The sequence below is a fragment of the Mastomys coucha genome, unplaced genomic scaffold (genome assembly GCF_008632895.1).
Source record: "Mastomys coucha isolate ucsf_1 unplaced genomic scaffold, UCSF_Mcou_1 pScaffold22, whole genome shotgun sequence".
Taxonomy (NCBI): Eukaryota; Metazoa; Chordata; class Mammalia; order Rodentia; family Muridae; genus Mastomys; species Mastomys coucha.
In genome coordinates, this window is record NW_022196905.1 from 121265670 (window position 1) to 121289964 (window position 24295).

At 46.5% G+C, this 24295-nt stretch overlaps 1 protein-coding gene and 1 long non-coding RNA gene across 3 annotated transcripts in view; one reads left to right on the forward strand and one right to left on the reverse strand.

Moving 5' to 3' along the window:
* Tmem132c (transmembrane protein 132C) overlaps nt 1-24295 on the forward strand; it is a 316564-nt gene that overhangs the window by 157422 nt on the left and 134847 nt on the right. The window lies entirely within an intron of this gene.
* Nucleotides 1969-2796, reverse strand: LOC116068461. The gene is made up of 2 exons (XR_004109591.1): nt 2329-2796; nt 1969-2211 (listed from the first exon to the last, which is right to left on the reverse strand). It is a non-coding gene; the product is annotated as an uncharacterized LOC116068461 (long non-coding RNA).

Consider the following 24295-nt stretch of genomic DNA (forward strand, 5'->3'; position numbering starts at 1 on the left):
AGATGGGGGTCCTGGGCAACACAGGGTTTAACAGCTTCTCGGGCCTTTCCCTGCTTGAGACATCTCTACTTCCCTTAGCTCTTTTAAAAAAGATTGATCGCCTAATTTGTTTGTGCATTTGTGTGTGTGTGTACATACCTGTGTAAGTTTGTGTGTATGTATGTGCCCACAGAGGCCAGCAGAAGGTGTCAGATCCCCTGGAACTAGACTTACAGGTTACTCTAAAAGTACCTGACTGGTGTGGATGCTGGCAACTGAACCCGGGTCCTCTCCAAGAGGAGAATGTGCTCTTAACATCGGAGCCATCTCCCCAGACCCAGCTTCCCCTCATTCCGATGTTCAAAGATATCAATCAGCAGATACTTCAGCATGCTCCAGGCTGGGTGGGGGAGGCGAATCCTCCCGTCAGTACCCTCTCTGTATTGTGACATTAGCTACAATGAGATTTGCTTGTAAATTTGAAGGTATAGATGCCCCTGCTTCCAGCTGAAAGAAGAAAATGCAGGCAGGCCAGAATCTCGGGCACTCATCTGTTGAGCCAAAAAGGAAGGCCGTCAAGTCTGGTCTCTGGCCTGGAGCATAACTTTCAAAAAGAGTTTGAATGTCAATATGGGGAGATAAGCATTTTAAATGATCTCTGCTAGATGGGGTTTAAATGAGTAGAGGAGAGTGAAGTGGGTGACGGCATTTCAAAGCACAGTGTTGGATACACAGGGCTGGGGTCAATTGGCCCAGGACAGCAGCCATTCTCAACCTGTGGGTGGTGACCCCTTTCACAGGGGTCACATGTCAGCTATCCTGCATGTCAGATATTTACATTATGATTCATAGCAGTAGCAAAATTACACTTATGAAGTAACAATGAGAAGAACGTTATGGTTGGGGGGTCACCACAACATGAGGAACTGTATTAAAGGGCTGCAGCGTTAGAATGGCTGAGAACCATTGACCTAGGAGATGACCCCAACCCTAACACTTTCCTGGCTGTGTTACCCTTGGGACATTATTAGCCTCTCTGTGCTCAGGTCCCTTCCTCTGTAAAACCTGAATATCCAATGCTGATTCCAACTCTTTACGGCCATGTTGAAGACTGAATGAATTTCTCTCAGAACAGTGAAATAATGTTCCCTCATCCTTGTGCTGCTGAGCCAACTGAATTTTAAACTGATAGTTGGGAACATAAGCTAATAACATAAGATCTTAAAGCAGCTAGGCCCAGTGAGATAGGCCTGTGATACTAGCTTTCTGGAAGGCTGAGAGAAGGCAATGGCAGCTTAGGGTCTCCCTGGGCAACAGAGTAAGTCTTGGGGTCTTTCTAAGAAACTGAGAGACTTCCCTGAAAATAAAAGTGAAAAGAACAACAGGGCTTGAAGTAGAGCCCTCCGCTACTTAGCGCTCCGTTGGAGCGCATGAGGCTCTGGGATCAATCCCCAGAACCTATAGGATTTGATAGGATTAAAGTCCTATCAAAAGCCCCACCCACCTCCATCTGTTCCCGCAATGGTGGCTACATCACAGCCTGTCTTCCCTCTGTGTCCTGAGCAGTCCTGCTGTGTGGTATGCGATGCTGTCCCTTCTTGATCAGAAAGGGCCAAGAGAGCCGTACTCTGAAAGGTGAGGTTACACAGAGCACAGTTACCAGGGGACACCTTGGGTTCTTGGTGGTCTCTTATGCAGGGATGCACCCGGTTCTCTGGGTTGAAGCTTTCTCCTTTCTTATACGTGTGCCCCTGTGCCCTATCTGTGCCCTAGTGGAGAGTTGGGGTACAGCAAAGCAGTAGTGACAGTTCCTGTGTCCTGCAGCCATTGGTAAATTGTTTCTCATGTTGGCTGTGTGTGCTGCAAGCCAACTTGTGACTCTCAAGCAGATATGACCTCCACACTGGATCCAGAGAAGCCCCCAAGATGACTGGGAACAGAGTACTAAAGGTTCCCATATGCTAAAAGGTAAGTTCTGGCTAGAACTACTGAGGACCCAATGGCCAGGCTCATATTAGACTTTCCAGAAAGGCCTTGGACTCACACGTGGGCTAGAAATGGAGTAGCAAGGGCCCGGAGCACCTACGGGCCAACACTGGACAGATCCAGGAGAAGGGGGATGGGCCGTGCTCTTCTGCCATCTTGACCTTTATTAGCATGCTTTCTACCCAGCAACCCTTGCTTGAGGAAGGGCTACTTTTCTTCTTTGACATCTTGAGACCAGGAGTCCACCTATAGGAAAGGTCAGGCCATGAGTTTATTCCCCAGAACAGCTCTCTCTAATTGCCCTAGATGGCATGTGTGTATTCCCCATTGCTGCGATAAAATACCCTGATAAGAGAAACTTACGAAATTTGTGGCTCACAGTTGGGGGACACAGTCCATCATGGGAGGGGGAAGGCATGGCAGCAGGAGCATGGGGCAGTTGGTCACATGACACCCACAATCAGGAAGCAGAGAGAGAGAGATGGATGGTGGCACTCAGCTCACCGTCTCCTCTCTATGCAGCCCAGGTTCCCAGCCTTTGAGATGATGCCGCACGCATTTACGTTGTGTCTTCCAGCTTCAATTAACCGAATCTAGATGACCCTCAACATAGCCCCCAGAGACTGGTTTCCATGGCGATTCTAGATCCTGTCAAGTTGGCCATCACAGTTTAAAACACCCAAATGAATTGCCTCAAAATTCTAGAAGCCAGAATCTTCAAATCAATGTGATAAGGGCCTTAGAATTTTCTAGAAGATCGGGGGAGTGGTTCTTTTACTTTCTTCCCCAGTCTCCACTGGCTGCGGGCATTCTGTCCCCTCCTATCGTGGCCCAGTCCTTTTCAGGATCTCTTAGAAGGGATCTCACAATAGTGTGAATACCTTGCAGATAATACACAGCGTCTTGGCCCAGTCCTTTCCAGGATCTTTGATGACATCCAAAATCATCATCATCATCATTGTCATCATCATCATCATCATCATCATCATCATCATCATCATCATCATCATCATCAAGGCCCTATTGTCTTGAGAGATTTTTTTATTGTTGACCATGATCTTGATTGACAGCTCAGGTCCTGGGTATATGACTCTGTCATAGAGCTCTACAGCTGTGGTTTCTAAACTGTAATGGGACCTAAGTCCCCTGAAGGGCTGCATATCCCCCTGAGTTAAACATGAATTGCTGGGCCTGACAAGTCTAAGGTTGGCCTTTGTCAGAAATGCCAATGTTGTGCTGGGGACAGTGATCTACTGGTAAAGGTCTTACTGTGCAAGCAAGTGGAGTTGAGTTTAGAACCCCAGAACCCATATAAAAGCCATGTTTGTGGTGTTCACTTATACTTCCAGGCATGGGAAGGCAGATGCAGGAGAATTTGGGGGTCTTGATAGCCAACCAGCTTAGCCTACTTGGTGAGCTCTGGGTTCAGTGAGAGACCATGGCTCTGAAAATAAGGTGAAGAGTGATTGAGGATGAACACAGGATGATGATCTCTGGATTACACACACACACATACACAGTGTTTGCACTCACACACAAATGCATGCATATACTCATGCGTGCATGCATGCACAAATTCAAGAATGCACATACTTACTCATGCATGCATGCATGCATGCACGCACATATGCATGCTTCCCAGGAAAAGCTCATTCTGTTGGATCCTGCACCCAGCCTGTTGGGTTTTGTCAAGGGGGAGGGAAGGATTGCAGCATTCTAGAGCTGCCTATGGCAGGCGGTCTATATGCCTATATATCTGCCAGCTCCATAAATGGCTATGCACAGGTCTCCTTGCCTTCAGCATCCACCATGATCCTCCCCCAAAGACATCATATTTAAGGATGTTGTTGGTCTACAGAAATCTCTTGCCCACATCTAGCTGGAGCATCTTCCATGGGAGCAGGATTTATTTTGCAGCCAGACAGCAGAGCCACACTTCCTAAACTCAAACATATTTTCATAGTGAGTATACAGAAACAGTGGGTATTATGTTTCAATGCTTTTTGTGGTAGTTAGGATGCTCGTGGGAATGCTCAGAGCGTGGGGAACAATCTGGCATCCTGGGGGTAGGAATTGTAGAACAGCCTATCAGTGTGGTTCCACACAATTCTGTTATCTTTTTTTTTTTTTTTGAGGAGTTCTCACATCAGGACCTTTGGCTGGATGGTGGTCTTTGAAAGTAGGCAAGGGACGGGAGGCTTTGGTAATCACTGGCCGTCACCTTTTCACAAAGCAGCAGCTTGGTAGAAAGCAACAGGAACCACTGTGTCTCGGTCTTCTCTGTGTGTATAGCAGTCAGGCATTCACACCAAGCCATATTGGAATAGTCTGGACAGAACAAAGAGTTTCACAGCAACCTGTCCCCTCAAAGGTTAGGGTTCCAGCAGTGATGATGCCACGTGGAAGAGAGAATGGGACAGGCAGCCATTCTGAAAGTGAATGCAGGGAGGAACACCCGGAGCTTTCATTTGCTTTTCCCAGAATTCAGTGTGGCCAGTGGTACCATGAGATCAAGACACACACACACACACACACACACACACACAATCACTATTTAGTGGATCTTTAGGTGTTTACATTTTCTCTCTGAATAAAAATGTCCATTCCCTTTATATATAAAACATCTAGAATAGGAGCTGAGGAGAGGGTTCACAGCTATCACATTAAACACAATGGCCCGTCACTCCAGCTCCAGGGGATCTGACACTCTTCTGGTCTCAGAGGGTCCTGTATTCAGGTGCACATGTGCAGACACGTATATACACATAAGTAAAGTTAAAATAAACCTTAACAAAATGTCAAGAATAATCAAATCTGAGAGTCAGAGAGGATGGAATTCAGGGACACAGGTGCCGAGCTGTTAATAGATACAGTGCTCCTTTCAGGCTGATAGAATTTTCTGGAATCAGACAGTAGCAATGACACACCTTTGGGACATGCTAATGCACACAGTGTATATCTTTTTTCCAGATTCATTTCTTAGGCACATGCTATATTTTGCCTGCATAGACAGCTGTGCATCCTAGGTGTGCAGTGCCCACAGAGACCACAAGAGGGCGACTGATCCCCTGAAACTGGAGTTGCAGAGGGTTGTGAGCAGTCATGCCGGTACTGGGAACTAAACCCAGGTCTAAAGGAAAAACATCCTGAACTCTCCAGCCCCAAAACAGTATATATCTTGGTAAAAGTTAATTATAGAAAGTCCTTCCCTGGGAAGGATATGAACAACCTCCACCAAAGTACCATTCCACCAAGGTCCACCCTGGGGAACCAGCAAGTTTATTAGGCTCACTTACAGAGTGTGGTGGAGGGGTTCCTGGCAGTGGCGTTGACCACCCCAAAGTAGCCACACCGGACATTCTGCACCCAAAATGGATGATGACGTCTCCATAGCTGCTGATGGAGACCATCCCCCTAATTTTCCCTAGATCCTATCTAGACTCCAGTATTCCCCTAGACTCTAAGGTCATATACAGTTAGGGCAGAGCTGTATATAAATGGCCACAAGGAGTGGCCTGATACTCAGTAAGAGTCCCATGACCCTCTCCAGCCCCTCCTCATGTCAACAGTCCATGGGCCCCATCATGATAAACTCTCACAAACCTGAACATGGCAGCTGTGTTGCTGGGAGAACGGTGCTGTACGACAGAGTTATTCATATTTTTAAGGGCATACTGATGGTCATCTCAGCCAGGAAGGACCCGGAGTGTGGATAAGGACAGGCACTAGTCATTTTCTTCAATTCTTACAGGTGATGTTTTGATGTCAAATGTCCTTCATAGGCTTGTGTGTTCCAACCAAGTCCCCAGGTGGTTGCAGTGTTTGGGGACAGGGGGAAGTTATAGGATCTTTGGTGCACAGGGCCTACGTTCCAGGCACAGGCCAGTAAGGCAGGCCTTCAAGGTTATAATTCAATTCTGCTTGCATCTTGCTGTCTACTTCCTAATCCTCCAAGATATGAGCAAGCCATGCTTCGAGTTCCCACCACCATGAGCCAAGTTAGCCACCATGCTTCCCTACCATGATGAACTGTATCCTCTCAACTTTGAGCCAAAACAAATACCCCCTCTCTTCAGCTGCTTCTGTCAGGTACTTTGTCATAGTGATGTAAAAGTGATGTAAAAGATACAGATGTGCATCTTCTTGTGTGCTGAGGACTTGATACATCCAGAGTGAGCACAGTGAGGATACGGGAAAGAAGGTTTCATGTGGGACTCCTACGGGAAACAAGGTTTCATGTGGGACTCCTACGGGAAACAAGGTTTCATGTGGGACTCCTGGAGTATCCTGGGGGTTCCCTGGGAGACAGAGCGAGTGCTGTCCATGGTACAGGCAAGGAAGCTCCCTCAACACCTGTGAGGCATTCCAGAGCTGGGGAGTGGCCAGGTGAGTGTTATGTGGGAATACATATCCCCCTATTTTTATTTCCACATCTCCGGCAGCTCAGAAGCCTGCAGGTACTTCTGTCCACCCCAAAGCCAAGACAGTAGATTTGTAACTTCATCCGGGTGATAAATGCTGCACATTCTGGGCCAGGGAGGGAGGGCTGATAACAAAGCACTTGCACTTTTCCATCCCTTGATAGAGAGCAAAGGGAATGAATCCGGAATGCCCAGCTCAGTCCAAACCAAGCAAACCAACCTGTGTCTTCTTCTTACCAGCCCTTCACAGTTGTCGTTCTGAACCATGAGTTTGGGAATTGGTTTGTTACACAGCAGTAGCTAACTGACACACCCACTGAATTTAAATTTTGAGTCAAGTTAGTCCCCGATAAGTATTTCTCCAAGTCACCTGGCATGGAAGAGACCCCCACAAAAGGCTCATGGGAGTATCTTAACAAAGCTTATGGCCTCATGAGAGGGATTCAATACTCCTTAGACTTGGTGGAGCTCCTTGTGATTTCTAGAACGTTTTTTAAAACGGATTATAGAGTATGTATTGCAACACCAAGAGCAGCTGTGTAGAGAGTCGCACATGCACGGCTCAACACATGTGCAGCAAGGAAGGAAAGCTGGGCTGCACAAAGGGTCCTGATGACTGCAAATCGTTATGAGGGGAACGTGAGGGAAAGAATTCTTCCCACATCTGTCATAAAGTGGGGCATTTTCTATCTACATTATAAAATCACAGAGAGGAATGCCCTGCCGTCGTATCCGATACTGATGATAACTGAGACATACATTCAGTGTCAGGCAAGAGTTTCTGAAAGCCCTCTCTCACCTTCGCTTGCTAGATCTCAGCATCTTTCCCAGTGTTTCTCAGTTGCTAAGGCACTTAGAAAGGAAGGAATGTGGGACACCTCACCGACCTGTAGATTCCTGAGATGGGGCAAATGTGCTAGGAGATGCATTTTCAGATAAATGTGTTATCCTTCCAAGCCCCAGAAAGACCTCGCATTTGTGTTTACTACCCATTTATTCCTTGAGTAAAGGATTTTATTATAATTACTGAAACAAATACAGAAATCTACGCCTGTGTATGAGACAAAGCCTTACTTTCATCTTGATTTAAACTATAATCACAATTGCTCTCTCTCCAGAAAAATTAGCTTTTTTTAAGGCTTGCCTGAGCTTCACATCTGCTAGTGTACCAGTGAGCAACTGCTGTGTAACAAACAAACCCCCAAAACTCAGTAGTCTCAAGTAACATCTATTTATTTTCAAAGTCCATAAGCATAAATGTATTGACATATTGAGGCACACGTAGAAGCCACATGTCTATCTTTCCCATCTGTTCTAATAGGCACCTGTGTGCCTATGCATGTGTGTATGAAAGCACGTGGAGGTCAGAAGTGGACATCACAGATCTGGAGTTACAAGTACTGGTTACAGAACTGGGATCTTCTGCGAGAGCAACAAGCATTCTCAATTGCTGATCCATCTCACCAGTCCCTATCCTTTCTATCTTTCTCATGTCATTGAAAGAGAACTCTTATGGCTAGACCCATAGATAGAAGTGAGATGTGCTTCCTGGAAGGGCTCTCTATATACCACTGTCTTAATTACTTTTCTATTGCTTTGATAAGACACCATGACCAAGGCACCTTATAGAAGAAAGAAAGGCTTTACAGTTTCAGAGAGTTCGAATCTAAGAGTCTGTGACCATCATGGCTGAGAGAATGGCAGCAGGAAGACAGGCATGGCACTAAAGAAGTGGCCAAGAGCTCACATCCTGAGCTATAACCATGAGGCAGGAATTCAGAAATGGAAACCTTAAAGCTCACCCCCAGTGACACACCTCCTCCAACAATGAACACACCTCCTAATCCTTCCCAAACAGTTCCACCAATTGAGGACCAAGTATTCATAGTATGAGCCTGTGAGAGCCATTTTCACTCAAACCGCTACAGCCACATTCCAGGGCTGCAGGGACGGACAAAGAACAAAGACAGTGAAGGCAGTCTCCCTGAGAGTATATCCCAGCCCTTTTAGATGCTCTCTGGGGAGCTGGTCCCTCTTGGTAACTCCATGAGGGAAAAGAAGATGAGACCCGGTGTCCTCATCAACAGGCATGTTTTACTTAGGCAAGAAAATCTGACATAACACACTTTGGCTTTCAGGTGTGCCTTTGGGTCCTCCTGAGTCCCGTAAGCTAAATTAGCAGAGTTTATGAGTAGTTACTTTCAAAGTTGTTGCCGCTCGATGGGTCTCCTGAAGCCCGAACAGGTGAAGCAACCCATCAGATAAAAGTAGGTCACGGCACCGGTTCCATCAGGCTGGCGCGCCACGCCACATGCGGGAGGCTTAATGAAGGCTCATTCCATGTGATTATGGCTGTGCTTCCCTCCTCGATTTAGCCCTCAGCTGTTTATTGAAAAACATTGATTGTTGTGTGTTCAGGCTGCTGCTGCTGCTGCTGCTGCTTCTTCTTTTTTTTCTCCACCCCAATCTCTAAGCATTTACGGCTTTTTGGAGAAAATAAATGATATGGCCAAAGACCACAAGCCTTCCTATTCTAACTTTGGGGGTCATGGAGGCTGGGCAACGATGGGGCACTGGGAGGATCCTGCCAGAGAACTGCTGCTGAGAGCTCAGAGACACTGTGCGAGCCTGCCTCTTAGCCTCCGAGTCCTGCTTAGCTCTGGGAAAAGTGGAACATTTGACTGCTCCCTACTCTGGTCCTGCCCCAAGTCTCAAAGTGCTTAGCACTCTGGTCTCTGGGACTGGCTCTATAGAGTGATGATGACCACCTTCTAGCACTTTCCAGCGCCAGCTCCTCACCTCCCAGCATGCATCTGTCTCTGAATGACAGACCTCAGAAAGGAGAGACAAGCCTCTTACCTCATGTGGACTGTGAGGACTCAGGTGCACCTGTTTGCTTGCTCACACAGGCCCCGCCCCATCTATGCTGGGAAACTTCCCCTGTGACTCTGGCTCTCAGCTGGCATCGTACTTAGAATACAGAGTCCTGTTGTTTTCTCCACATTTGTATGGGCTTGAAGATGTTTGCAGTAGAAAGTTGGGGGGGCGGGGTACCACATATATAGCATAAGTAACCCCAAGACTTTCTGTGTCTAAATATAGGGGCAGGGAGTGTTGGCCCAGAGCAGAGGCAGGCAAAACTGCAGCCCACAAGCCAAGCCAGGTTTTTGTACAGCTTTTAAGATATGAGTAGTTTTAAAGAACAGGGAAGGGTTGGGGCAGGGAATAGAAGGGAAATATTTTATGACAAATGTAAATTCAACAAAATTCACATTTCGGCATCTATCCAGAAGGCTCTGTTGGAACACAGCCAGTTCATTGTTTGTACTTTGGCTGTCTTGCTCCTCATTCAGATGGCAGAGTGTTGTAAGAGACCATATGGCCTGAGAAACTGAGCTACCCACTGTCTAGTCCTCGGCAGGAATCCTTCACGGATCTCCTACTGAGGGTGTAAACTCGGGAGCCAGACTTCCCTTAACCGCACTCTGCCGGGCACCTCGCCCGACCCACTGAGCCTCTATATCTCACCAGGATTCCCTGCCCTGTGGCAGGAGTCAGGACAGTGCCCACTCACCTCACCAGGGGACTGTGGAGCATCCCCATGAGCAAAACTGCACACAAGGTTCTTCCTCACCTGCCTCCTGTTCTTTTTTCTCCTTGGGCGTAGGGAATAAACATTGTCTAATCTTTCATAGGATCCCAATGGCAAACCAAAGTGTGCTTCTGTTAAAGCTCAGCCTGGGTAATAGATGAATTCATTAGGCTGACTTCCAGATGGTGGGAAAGGGGTTATGGACTGGAGCATGGCTGGCTGGCTTTAAAACAGCCACGATGAGGTCTGCACCCAGTAGGGATGTCGTCTTGCCTGTATCTGAATTAATGCAACCCAGTCCCTACTTCTTCCCAGCCTTTTATGCTTTAGTCCCTCTCCTAAGAGACCAGGTGTTATTAGAACAGAATTGCATACAAATGGTTGGGAAGAGAGCAAGATGAGGGTCCCATTACCTGCCCCTTAACCCCCCACCCCAGAGTCTAGAAGGGAAATCAACAGTTGGGAAGTCCAGCCATGGTGATCTCCCACAACCCAACATGCTAGTCTTACGAAGATAAGAGGTTGTTTGGCTCAGTGGATAGCATTGTGTAATAGACCTTCCTGGCCAAATCTTGAACCTCTATATATCTTAAGTTGAAGATGACTGTAATAAGTCCCTAGCCTTGAACTGAAGACTGTAGCCTGCCACTGCAAGAGGATTATATCAGATAGCCATTCAGGTAGTAAAGAATCACCAGACATGACCGCATCTCATCTTCAAGCAAACCCAACACAAGGCTGAGAGACCCACACCTGACCATTAACCTGTGGGAATATTCCCCAGACCCAGACTGAGGCTGGTGAGATGGCACGGCAGTTAAAAGCAAGTACTGTTCATGCAGAGAACCTGAGGTCATTTCCCAAACCCACACCCAGCAGCTCACAACTGCCTGTCATTCCAGCTCCATGCGATCCAGCGCCATCTTCTGGACTTTGTTTGTTCTATTCTCATGATCACATACCCACAAACCTATGCACATACTTAAAAATTAAATCTTTTTTTTTTTTAAGTATAAAAGGTCCAGACTAGAGATAAAATGGGCTCTCCTATCTGAAATCTAGATTTTGGTACCTGGTGGCCATTTCCCTTCTTAACATTTAGGGCATAGATTTTTTTCTTCCTGTTAAAGAGACGGACTGTGAGATGGTAGTCAACCTGTAGATCACCCTTTCTCCCATACTAGGATGCTAAAAGGGAGACACAGGGTGTCCATGAGAGCAAGCAGAGGGACACCCAGCACAGCACCCAGCATGCTGCTTTCAAATTATCTGACCAAGAACAACTAAACCCTACATCCTTTTCCAGCCTGTGATTCATCTCAAAAGATCCAGCTCTCTGAACTGACTCTCATCAGCTCAGAGCAGTGGGGCTGAGCCTAAGCTACACATAGTGACTCTAAGCTCTGAGCATGGGACTTGGCAGACAGTACCCATTTAATGAATGTGAGTTGAATGCTTGTTGTTCATGAAATACAGGCATGTATGGAGCAGTTCTGCTTGAACTGAGCATGTTGAAGTAAGATTTGTTACCATATTTATTGTAGCCATGGGTAGGACTCAGATATTCAGCATGGAGGAAGCTGTTTAGTTCCCTTAATCTCTGAGGTTTGGTACCAGAAGTGGGGATTTCTGGGGCATCCTGAGGTCGTGCTCCTATTGGGAGCAGCAACACTTCTGCCCAGTGGCCAGCTTTCTACTTCTAAATTATTCCAATGTTGTCAAAGGATAGAGTCCATTTCTATCTCAGGAAGGCTCACATGCCCAGGGGCACTGCCTCACGCATTTTCCTTCTTCAGTCCCTAGCGTCAGCCCCTGTGATATCTCCCTGTCTTAGTCAGGGTTTCTATTCCTGCACAAACATCATGACCAAGAAGCAAGTTAGGGAGGAAAGGGTTGATTCAGCTTACACTTCCACATTGCTGTTCATCACCAAAGGAAGTCAGGACTGGAACTCACACAGGGCAGGAAGCAGGAGCTGATGCAGATGCTGTGGAAGGATGTTCCTTACTGACTTGCTTCCCCTGGCCTGCTCAGCCTGCTCTTTTATAGAATCCAAGACTACCAGCCCAGGGATGGCACCACTCACAAGGGTCCTGCCCTACAGCTGGATCTCATGGTGGCACTTCCTCACCTGAAGCTCCCTTCTCTGTGATAACTCCAGCTTGTGTCAAGTTGACACACAAAACCAGACAGTACACTCCCCACGTGTTCTCATATCTTTGTGATGCTTAGGCTTGGCAAGGTGTTGGTCATGTTTCAAGGTCATGGAGGTGGTAAACAGGTCTCCTGAATAGCTTCATCCTGAAACTGGGTTTGTGTCCTGCTTCTATGTAGAAATCAGGGTCATGAACAGACTTTCATGTGGCACTTATGGTTTAAATCCAGGTAAAGAGCCAACTACACAAACCATGTACTAGACTGGTAAAAGGGAGACACGAGGTGTCCAGAGAGAAAACAGAGGGGCACCCAACACAGACTCCAGCATGGGAATAACTCAAACCCTATATCCTTTGATAGAGGAAGGGAGGAAACTCAGGGACCTCCATTGAGCAGCTTTGCCATAAGGCAGTCTCCTTGGCCCCAGAAACCCTATTTCTTCATGAAGAAATGGATTTAAATCCTCATCAGTAGATACTTTGAACACAAAGATGGTCTTTATTTTTAAAGGAGAGATTCATTTATTTCATTTTATTTGTATGAGTGTCTTGCCTGCATATATGTATATACATGTCCATACCTGGTGCCTACAGAGGCCAAAAGAGGGCATCAGATCCCCTGGAACTGGAATTACAGATGTTGTGAGCCACCATGAGGGCGCTGGGAATAGGAATCCTCTAGAAGAGCAACAGGTGTTCTTAATCACAGAACCATCTTTCCAGACCCATGGGTCCCTTTCAGAAGCTGACACCCAAGAGAGTAACCACCTCCTAATGAGCTTCTCAGTGAGGCAGCTCTCTTCAGGACCCAGAACTTGGCCAAAGCTTTGAACATGAAATGTCAGAATCCTGTGGAGGTCTGTAAGCCAGACGGTGGGGCTGCAGAGGAAAAGCAGACAACAAGGCCTTTGTAGGAGCACACTGACCCCACAGCACCCCAGGTTCTCTGACTTCCAGTCATCTACATTTCTGTCTGTACTTCTTCCCAGACTCCTACCTCCTAGGGGGTTTCTTTACCGCCATCATTCCTGTGGATGAAAAAATGGTGGTTCCCAATCTTAAAAGGGTTATTATACAGTAAGGAGAGTAGCCTTGGGGGAAGTCCCTAGGAAGGAATGTCCAGTTCTATTAACTAGAGACTTCTGTAGCCCTGACAGATAGCTTGTCCTCAAATGAGAATTGTCTGGCAAGAGGTCAAGAAGAGCCTCCTCGGTTGTCTACAAGGACACCAGAAAGATTTTTTGACTTGTGAAGGTGTTGAATAAACCTCTTCACTCTAAGGAGTTCTTAGCCCAGAGCAAACCCACCCACTTCCCACCAATTTAGGTGTTGGAAATTTCGAAACACCTAAAGATGTTTCAGGGTTCCCACCCCTGGAAAAGAGATTGTGAGTAATGATCTTGATTGTCACCATTTCAGGATGTAGCATTGCCTAGGAGACAGATCCCTGTACCTATCTGTGAGGGAGTTTCTAAACTGGGTTAATTGAAATGGGAAGGCCTACCCTGAATGTGGGTAGTACCATCCCATGGGCTGGGGTCCTGGACTGAATAAAAAGGAGACAGTGAGCCCAGCGCCAGGATCCATCTCTCTCTGCTTCCTGACTGTGGATACAATGTGACCTGCTTCTGCTTCTGCTCCTGCTCCTGCTTCATGCTCCTGCTGCCGTGCCTCCCCCAACTCCACCATGATCCACTGCATCCCTTCAAGCTGAAAGCCACAATAAACTCTTCCTTCTTACTGCTTTTGCCAGGTGTTTGTCACAGGCAGGAGGAAAGTGCCTACTCGGATGTTTCCTGATGTCTAGCATGATACTGGGAAATGCTAGGGTCTCAAAGCAAGGATTAGGCAGCCCAGACCATAGGAAAGCCAGAGCTGAGGAGTCTGTCCCTCCCCTGTAGTGAAACTTGTCATCCAGGTTTTAATAGCAGTTGACCATTGTCCCTTCCCACCATCCTCAGTCCTTATCATAGGCTGGTGGAGAGAGCAGAGGTTTTAAAGACCCCGCAGAAAATCCTCCATACCTCTACTTCCTCCTCCTCCTCCTCCTCCTCCTCCTCCTCCTCCTCCTCCCTTCCCCCTTCCCCTCTCTTCCTCCTCCTCCTCCTTCTTCTTCTCCTCCTCCTCCTTCTCCTCCTCCTCATTTTAGTTTTCATCTGCTTTCCATTTCTCAGCAGCCATATATCATGTTTAGAATCCAAGATGTCAAGTTCCTCCAAAAATTGTCTCTCTCTGGATGCACCAAGATTCACATTTAAGTGACAGGGATGGACACCTTGGGTGTTGGTTTCATTTTAAGAGTGGAACAAAACATCATTCATGGGGACAGAGTCAGGGGTTTCTGTTCAACCTTCTTCACCTTCTAGACCTTCAATACTGTCAGGCCAGCTGCCTGAGGAGATATTTATAGGCAGACCTGTCATTCCGTGTTGCATATGCTTCGATCAGTGTGAGACTATCCGCAAGATCCTTGACATCTTTGTTGGGAGTCACAGATGACCTTGCATGACTTTGAGAAGTGGCAGCATCATGTAGGTCTCTGAATTCTCATTCCCCGCACCATGGTGAGCTGGGTAAGGACTAGGGAAATGGACAATTTCTCAAGTAAGGGAAAACTAATTAAGGAGAACCCACAGAACTAGATGCTAAAAATGAAAATAGATTGGTGGGAATTGACCTGGCATGTATCTACAAGTTGGCCGGCCAAGAACGGCCCTCTTCTGACAGATAGCCCAGATGATGAGAGTGATAGATGCCTCCACCTGTGGGTGGTGAGGGCCGGCAGGTGGGACTCCAAGAAGAGCAGCTACTTAAGGGAGGACTTGTTTCCTTAGCAACCTGCCTCTCTTTGTTTCCCACCATTGTTTGAAGACACAGTGATATCACACATCACAATGGGATTAGACAGGGCCCACCCTTGGCTCATGGGCAGCCAAGTGGAACATGGCTAATGAGTGTCCTGTGTCATCGCAGATGCTCTGTGTCATGTTGCTGGTCATTGCAGAGTTTAAAGCGTACTGAAGAAAGCACATGTGCAGTTACTGTTCTCTCTCTCTCTCTCTCTCTCTCTCTCTCTCACACACACACACACACATACACAATACACACAAACACACACACATGTATACACAATATACACATACACAAACACATATACAAACACAAATACATACACACAGACACACACACAGACACAAACACACACACAAACATACACAAACACATACATATACACACAAACGCATATATACACATACAGACACACACACACACACACACACACACGCACGCACACTAAACCTAAGTCTTTCAGTATTGCCTTCTGGAGTGCGACCTAAGAAAGGAAGAAAACTTAGGAGTCACAGAGTCCGGAAGACATGGCTCTTTCTCTAGTCTAGATGCCAACTGCATGAACCCAGGTAGGCACACAGCACCTGGGCAGGGTGGTCACAAATGAAGCTCAGAGGTTATGGTTCATTCACTGTTGCCCTGGGAGGGGCATGCCCAGCTGGGGACTGGTCTGTCTCTTCCAGAGTGCCCAGCATGGGGCTGGTTTGACTGTCTCCAATGTGCCCTGAAAGGGATGGTGCTAGCCGTAGCTGGTCTCTGTCCCAGGATACCAGGTGAGACTGCCTTCCTCCTCCTCCTCAGCCTCTATCCAACTCTCATCAACTCCCATCCAGATCTCATCCACCCTCCAAACAGCCTGCAGATAGGATCTAGTGACCATCTTCTCCTGCCTGTGCCTAGTTTCCTGCTATTGGGTGTGGAACTGGACCAGATTCTGCCCATAGCTAGCAATTTTACCTAAAGAATGAGCGGGGGACCCACATGTTAAAAGGAGAGGGCTGGCTCACACAAATCTCCCAGGCATCTTCTGACTTCCACATTTATGACGTGGCATGCATGCCTATGCACACATATACACATGCATGAAGTAAACACATAAAATATCATTTTAAGAATCCAAGGCCTTTTAATTGGTCTCCTGCCCAATTATTTTCTGCTTAACAGACTGTCTACAATATAGTCACAAAAAGAGATCCCCTTGGGGGCCAGAGAGACTGCTCAGTGGTTAAGAGCACCAGCTGCTCTTCCAGAGGACCCAGGTTCAATTTGAGTATCAACATCAATGCTAATACCCATCTGGAACATTCCAGTTCCGGGAGATCCGGCACACTCTTCTGGTCTCTGGGGATTCCAGGCATGCATGTGGCTGACAGACACACATGCAGGTAAAACAGCCATATCCATAAAATTTAAAATCATTATTTTAAAATTTGAAATTTAAAATAAATTTACAACATTACATTTGATCATGAAATGCCAGAGTTTCCCAGTATGCCCTCGCCTCATGCATCTTAAGGTCCTGTCATGACCAGCCAATCCAGGCCGCCCGGTCTTTCACAAGGACACCAACCCAAGCCCCACAGCTCTGCGGCACACTTGCTCTGTACCTGTCCCAGGGCCTTTATGCCCCCTGGTCTTTTTGCCCCACATGCCCTTTGTGTGGCCTCAGGTCTCCCTCTGGCCACTCACATCCCTATTCAGATCTCACTGGTCCCCAGCCACTCTAGAACAGATGTGGCTGGCCTCAGTGTCTGAGCTGTCATTCAGGTTCTCTCGAGCCATTGGTGGCTATTTAACTTGTAGTTCATTAAAAACCAAACTTTAAATATGGTTCTTGATTATATTAGCCACATTCCAAGTGTCTGAAAGTCATATAAACAATGGTAGTTGAGATGTATTTTGCATATCTCCCTCCCTCCACCCCTCCCTTCCCCTCCCCCACCTCCCTCACCTGTCCCCACCCCTCTCTGAGAGCTCCCACATTCTTGCTGTAAACAACCCTGCCATCCAGGGAAGAGCCTGGCCTGACTCCAAGATGTGAAGAGAAGGTGGATTTTCCAGATGGCTTACAAAATCCCCCTTGTTTTAGCCACAGGCTCTATTCGGTCATTCTACGTCATCTGATTATTGTTACCATATTGAATTGTATACACTGTAGGACATTTTGATCTCCAGAAAGTTCTATCAGAGAGAGAGAAAGAGAGAGAGAGGTGCCAAACTATGCTATTCATTGATTAATTTCGCCATTATCATCATCATCCAAAATAAGTGTAACAACTGCCATATGTTCATACCATGCTTCTAATATAATTAAAAATACATAACTTTAGTATATTTCCTATATATTTATATTTTTGCACACTGAAAACTAGAAGCCTACTGTGTGCAAATGCAAGAAACATCATCTAAAGTGCCTAGTGCATAGTATTCCTTGGAAAACAGCATCTTGTCATTCATCTCTTTCTATTTCTATATAAAATCATTCCATTTTAGAACTACATTCCTCTCTGCTTGGATTTTATTCTTTTTAAAATTCTCTCTCTCTCTCTCTCTCTCTCTCTCTCTCTCTCTCTCTCTGTGTGTGTGTGTGTGTACTGTCTGGTTTTGTGTGTCAACTTGACACAAGCTAGAGTCATCAGAGAGAAGGAAGCCTCGTGTAAGAAAATGCCTTTATGAGATCCAGCATTTTCTCAACTAGTGATTGATGGGGGAGGAGTCCACTGAGTCCACTGTGGGTGGAGCCATCCCCAGGCTGGTGGTCATGGGTTGTATAAGAAAGCAGGCTGAGAAAACCATGCGAGGCAACCCAGTAAACAGCACCCCTCCAAGGCCTCTGCTTCAGCTCCTGCCTCCAGGTTCCTGCCCTGCTTTAGTTCCTATCCTGACGTCCTTCAAAGATGAACAGTGCTATGGAAGTATGAGCCAAGTAAACCCTTCCCTGCCCAACTTGTTTTTGTTCATGGTGTTCCATCGCAGCAATAGAAACCCTAAGACTTGTGTGTGTGTGTGTGTGTGTGTGTGTGTGTGTGTGTGTGTGTGTGTGTGTGTGTGTGTGTGCATGCACATGTGTGTAAACTTGCAGGGATAAGGTCTCTCCCTTGTGGGTCCCGGGGATTGAGCTCAGATCCTCAGGCTTGTCAGTAAGTGCCTTTACCTACTGACATCAGTTCTTTCCTGTTTGTTGTTGTTGTTGTTGTTCATCCCAACCAATTTGGAAAAGGTTGAGATCCTTGAAGCCAGGAGAGATTTTTAGTCACGTGTCTAGATTCTGGGTCCTTCAAGGATTACTATCCAGTGCATCTCTGGGGACCACAGATCACATAGTTCACCCAAAAGAAGCACATGCCTGATCCCAATATTAGATGCTCATGCTTCTGCTCCCCTCAGCCTCCCTCTCTCCCCCTCCTTCGGACTTATGCCCAGCCCCTTCCTATCCCCATCTGCTGTGACTGTGCCTTGGAGAGGGTGTGGCATGCAGGCAAGGAAGCACAGCACTCGTGAGTGAGGTGTGCAGCTTCCTCTCCCTGTTACTGCCTCTGTTTCCTTACCACCCTCACATACAAGTGAGAGAAGAAGGATAAGAAAGGAGGATAGGGCAGATAATAAAATCTGCTGAAGCCAGGGCCCCTCTAACCACGGTAGGTCTATGGTGTCTTCAAGGAGTCAGAGAGAAAGATTGAGCCATGGTTGAGAGAAGGGTGAGATCTAAACACAGCCAGTGTCCCCTCCCAGTATTATACACAGGAAAACACATAGAATTGTTATTTTATAAGCGCTTTTCAGTTGAATGCCCACCAGGTGAATGGTGTAGCAGCTAGGGTTTTCCATAACACCTGAAATACACCGTTCAAACAACAACACCCAAAGAACTCCAAAAAAAAAAAACTTTTGTTCCATACAGGCAAGCACATCACAAACCCCAAAAGACTGAGAGCCACTGCCTGTAGTCCATACCACACGTCTAAATGTCAGTTTTTCCTTCAAAGTACAACTCAAAACAGATTTCAATTAAAGGGATGATATTTGGATCAGGGAAAAATCAATGAAGGTTAATGGGGAGATAATTTGGGAACAGAAGTTCTTTTTAAAGGTCTTTTAGTGACGTTCTGGTTTCCTGAAGTGAATGTATATAAGCGTTTAGTACTGACCCAGGGACAGGCTTGAGTCAGGATATGAGGCTCGATCGTGTTGGCATGTGGCTTTCTCTGCCTCAGGCCACCAACATCTGCATGCCCAGAGAAGTCCTGAACACCATGGTGCCCTCCTGGGCAGTGGGCACCAAGCTCTCTTCCTGGGCTCCCTATCCCAGCACATTTGAAGATTTATTTATTTATTTATTTATTTATTTAATGGCTGAGCACACTGTAGCTGTCTTCAGACACACCAGAAGAGGGCACCGAATCCCATTACAGATGGTTGTGAGCCATCATGTGGTTGCTGGGAGTTGAACTCAAGACCCCTGGAAGAGCAGTCAGTGCTCTTAACCGCTAAGCCATCTCTCCAGCCCCTCCCAGCACATTTGAAATGGAGACTTTGTGAAGGGGGTTGGGGAGGGCACCTGAGAACCAAAGCAGAGGAGCCGCAAAAGATCTAAGATGATGGATGGTCAAGCTCATGAGATGCTCACATGGGGAACAGGTTGTCAACACAGCATCTCAGTAGCTGTGTTACTGTTTATGTAGCTACTGGTTGGTCCTAATTAAACAAGTTGTAAAATTAAATGTCTGAATAATTGAGAGAGAAGAATATTTGGGTGTATTAAATACATAGAATGGGGTTTGGGAGCTAACTATGGTTCTGTGGCATAGTATCCTAGGGTTCTTTTTCTTTTCAGTGTGATAAAACACTGAACAAAAGCAACTTGGGGAGGAAACAGTTTATTTTAGCTTACATCTTATAGATATCTATTACTGAGGGAAGTCCAGGCAGGAACTTGGAGGCAGGAACTGAGGCAGGTATCATGGAGGAGCACTGCTTTCTGGCTCGCTCCTCGTGGCTTGCTCAGCCAGCTTTCTCATAGAACCTAGGAGGGCACCACTTGCCCAGGGACAGCACCACCAACAGTGTGCTGGACCATCCTCCCCTAATTTGCAATGGAGAAAATGACCCCACAGGACTTCTCTACAAGCCAAGCTGATGGGGGTATCTTCCTAGCCCATCACAGAGGAAGTCAGGGCAGGAAGTCAAGGTAAGAGATGCTGCTTACTGGCTTTTTCCCCCATGGCTGGCTCAGCCTGCTTTCTCGTCCAACCCAGGAGCACCAAGCCCAGGCATGGCACCACCCACAGATGGCTGTATATTAGTCTAGAAAAGTCCCTATGTCCTAACAGCCAAATCCGAGTCTGTCCCATTAGACAGTGGTGTTTGTTCTTTGTACCTTATATGATAATTAGCTAACAGCCGCTGTTGTCTTTCCTTTGCTAATTATCTTAAGTGCTGTGTAACTTATTTAACTTGGAGTATTCTATTAGCTGTGATATTTATTTGAGGTGGGAAACAGAAGCTTCGTCTTGACTGGCAGCACCAGTAGGAACTAGGAGTTGAGACATCAGCCCGGTGTGTCTGATGCTGAAGTTCAAAGCTCTGCCGATAGCATCAGAGTACTGAAGCGTGGCCGGAAGGAAAATGGACTTGAAGTCAGGAGCTCTCTGTGCCTTCGAGTCAGCTGAACAATCGAAGGCACGAGTGTCCCCGTCGGAAGGAGCAGGGACTTTAGCAAAAGATGGAAACAGTCTAGTAAATTTAGCTTCCACCTGGAGCTTCTTCCTGGAATACAACAGCTTCGAGGTTGATGGATTGGACTGCAGCTGAATGATCGGAGCATATTAATAAGTTCCAAATCACCAGCCTACTCTGCCCCTGAGGTCTGCCACAGGCTGCCCGCTTGGGTCGGTATAGAGTTGTGTGCACATTCCTGGCTGAGTCAGCTGGCTGTGCAAGGAACAAGGATCCGCGGGGAGAGACTCCCTATGCTTTTGGGCAGAGATCTAAGTTTTAAGCATGTTTATATGCTCCCCAAGAGCCGAGGACACCTGAGGCTCTAGACCTGGACTTGAACATGCTACTGATCTGGACTGTCCATCATCATGCCTAAGGTCAACCTCCATTGCTCATCCCTAAACGTGACTACACTGTACACGCTCATCCTGTGCTCTCCCTGACCTCAGCTTCTTGGTTCTTTCCCAAGGTCTCTATGGCGACTGGGCTTCCCCATTACCACATCGGCCTCAAGTGTTAACCAACAACCTTTTGATCCCTCCACATGCTACTGTTGGGTACCTGTCACTGACATTACATGTATATGAATATATGTACATGTGTGTATGTGTATAGGTGTATATATGTATATGTATGGCCTTTCTTCATTCCCTCCCTTTCATTTGGGAAAGCCTTCTGAACAAGTTCTCAACAGAGCTCCATGTATATAACTCACTGAGTTAAGTTAGCATTGCTTACATGAGGGATAACGAGGAGTCATTTGCTAAAACGAGAATGGCAGGCTGGTAAATTCAAATGGGATTCTTACCACTTTGTGCAGAAGTTGTCCACCTGCTTCAGGAATGCACAGAGGGTCTGGGGGTGTGCCTGGGTCTAGACTTGTCACTTGCACAGCATTTGTGATATACCGAGTTCGGTCCTGAGCACCCAAAAGACAGAAGAAATTATGTTGATAAAGAAGGGTTCAAGGTCCCTGTTTTAAAGCTTACTATGGGCTACAGGAATCAGAACTGTGTAGTGCTGTTACAAAAAGGTAGGAAAAGATAGAGACAGACCCAAGTCTACAGGTAGATGAGGAAGATTTGTAGTTCCTGAATGAACCTGTCATCTTATGGTTAATTGGTTTTTGATGACAGTGAGTATCAAGAAAACAAAATGGGAGAACAATGGCTCTTCTAATAAATGGTGATCAGACAGGTGGTTATCCTCATGCAGAAAAACAAGACCAGACCCTTGCTTCCTACCAGCTATAAAAGTTAATTCCAAGCACTTGGGAGGTAGAGGCAGGTGGATTTCTGAGTTCGAGGCCAGCCTGGTCTACAAAGTGAGCTCCAGGATAGCCAGGACTGTACAGAGAAACCCTGTCTCAAAAAACAAACAAACAAAAAAAGTTAATTCCAAATGGACCAATATCCAGATGAAAGAGCTGAGATGAGAACTTAGAATCACACAGCTGGACATGACCTTAGATTTGAGTATCATTTTTAACTAGGTATGATGGCACACACCTGAGTTTTAAAACTCTAGAGGTAGAGGTAGACAGATATCTGAGTTCAAGGCCAACCTGGTCTACATAGTGAGTTCCAGTCTAACCAGAGCTACATAACGAATGAATGGATGGATGGTCAAGTGGGTGAGTGGATGGGTGGATGGACAGACAGACAGACAAACAAATGAAAAAGAAAGAACAAAGAGAATAGTTTCTTACCTCTAATTCTAAACTCACAGGCAATCAAAGGAAAAACTGTACTTCATTAAAATTAATCCTTTTGTGCTTCAAAAGAACCCTGTAAAGAAGGGTAAGGTGTCACTTTCAAAATTGGGAGAAAATATTGGAAGTTGGTGACCTGATGATAAGTGCCGAGCCTAGCCAATAACTCTTCCGGTTCAATAATAAAAACACAAACGACTCAATTAAAGCGTAGACAAAGGATGGCTGAAGGCTTTTCTCCAGTAAGCGTGTGAAGAGGGGCTCCCGTTAATTGCTCACCAGGGAAATGTAAATCAGGCCACAGTGAGATGCCACTTCCAGCTCATCAGCATGATTAGCTTCAGAAGACAGCCAGTGTTGAGGAAAAGGGACCTCTCTCTCTAGCTCAGTGGCGGTGAGGGAGGACTAGGGAGCACTCTGCTCTGGCAAGGAGTGTGGAAGTTCTTCCAGATGTTAAGCAGTTGATGGATGGCTCATTACCTCCACTTTCAGCTATGACCTAGAGAATGATGAGATATGCTCATACGGAAACTTTCTATATGAGTTTCCACTAGTAACCTAAGCAAAATATGATGTAGCAGGGCTGGAAAGATGGCTCCGTGGTTAAGAGCACTTGCTGCTCTTGTAGAGAGAGGATCTGAGTTTGGTTTTCAGCACCTACCTCGTGGCTCACAGCCATCTGTAACTCCAACTGCATGGACTCCTACACCTTCTTCTGAACTCCATGGGCACTGCACGTGTGTGATACAGGTATGCACTCAAAACACAGATGCACACACATACCTCCACATGTGTAAAATTTAAGCAGATGTTTTAAAAATAAGCATTACTTCTGGACCCATGAGAGGGACTTCTGACACCACAAGGTACATGTATGCTATGCCTTCAGTATGTGGAACTAAATGTTGCATATTGGAAAAAAAGTAAAATTATCTGACTGCCCAATCACAATGACACATTGGACCCACCAGATAAAATTAGGAAGATGAGAATTTGGCCCTATAAGTCCAAAACTTTCATATTCTGCCCCTTTAGTGCAGAGTGGTCAAGAGAGACTGAGTTAGACCTCACACCCAGGTTCTTATGCACAGCATCTCCAGGTGTGGGGTCTGTGGTGATGAGAAAAAGCTCACAATGCCGGGGATAGCCTGGGACAGCAGAATCCTAAGGATGAGAAAATCTCCCTGAAAACTCCCAGTCTTAACTTGCCATCCTATCCTGGCTGTTTTTAAAAGGGGGGTTATTATATCTCACGGGTACATGCAGAACATTTATAGAGGAAATAAACTAGGGCAAGCCCCCTCCCCCAGATGCCAAAATGTGAGTCAAGATTGGCAGTGACCTTGGAACACCTTGAATATGTCATACACCCACCCAGCAACTGTGGCTTAGATACAGAATGGGCAAGATCCAAGCGTAGCCCAGAGGGGAAGCAGACATACGACCAATGGTGAGCTTAAGGTGGGTGTTCTTGCAGAGGAGTTGAGCCAATGTGTGCAGATGAGACGTGTCTGGTCATAGGGGAGCAGCCCTGGATGAACAGGGGGACCTGTGACTTCCAGTGAGTCTGCCAGGATAAGCGCCACAACTCTCTCAGGACTTCAAGGTTCCAGAGTTCAAGGTCTGCAGTTCTCTGTTGCTGGTTGGTTTTAACTGTCAGCTTGGCATAACCTAGAAGCACTTGGGCAGAGAGTCTTAATGAGGAATTGTATAGATCAGGTTGGTCTATGGATGCACCAGTGGAGGATTCTCTTGATTGTTGACTGATGGTGAAGACTCGGCCCACTATGGGCAGCACCCTTCTCTAGTCGGGGGTCCTGCACATAAGAGGGGAAAGTTGGTTAAAAGCAAGCAAGGGTGGGTTTATTCCTTCTTCTCTTGA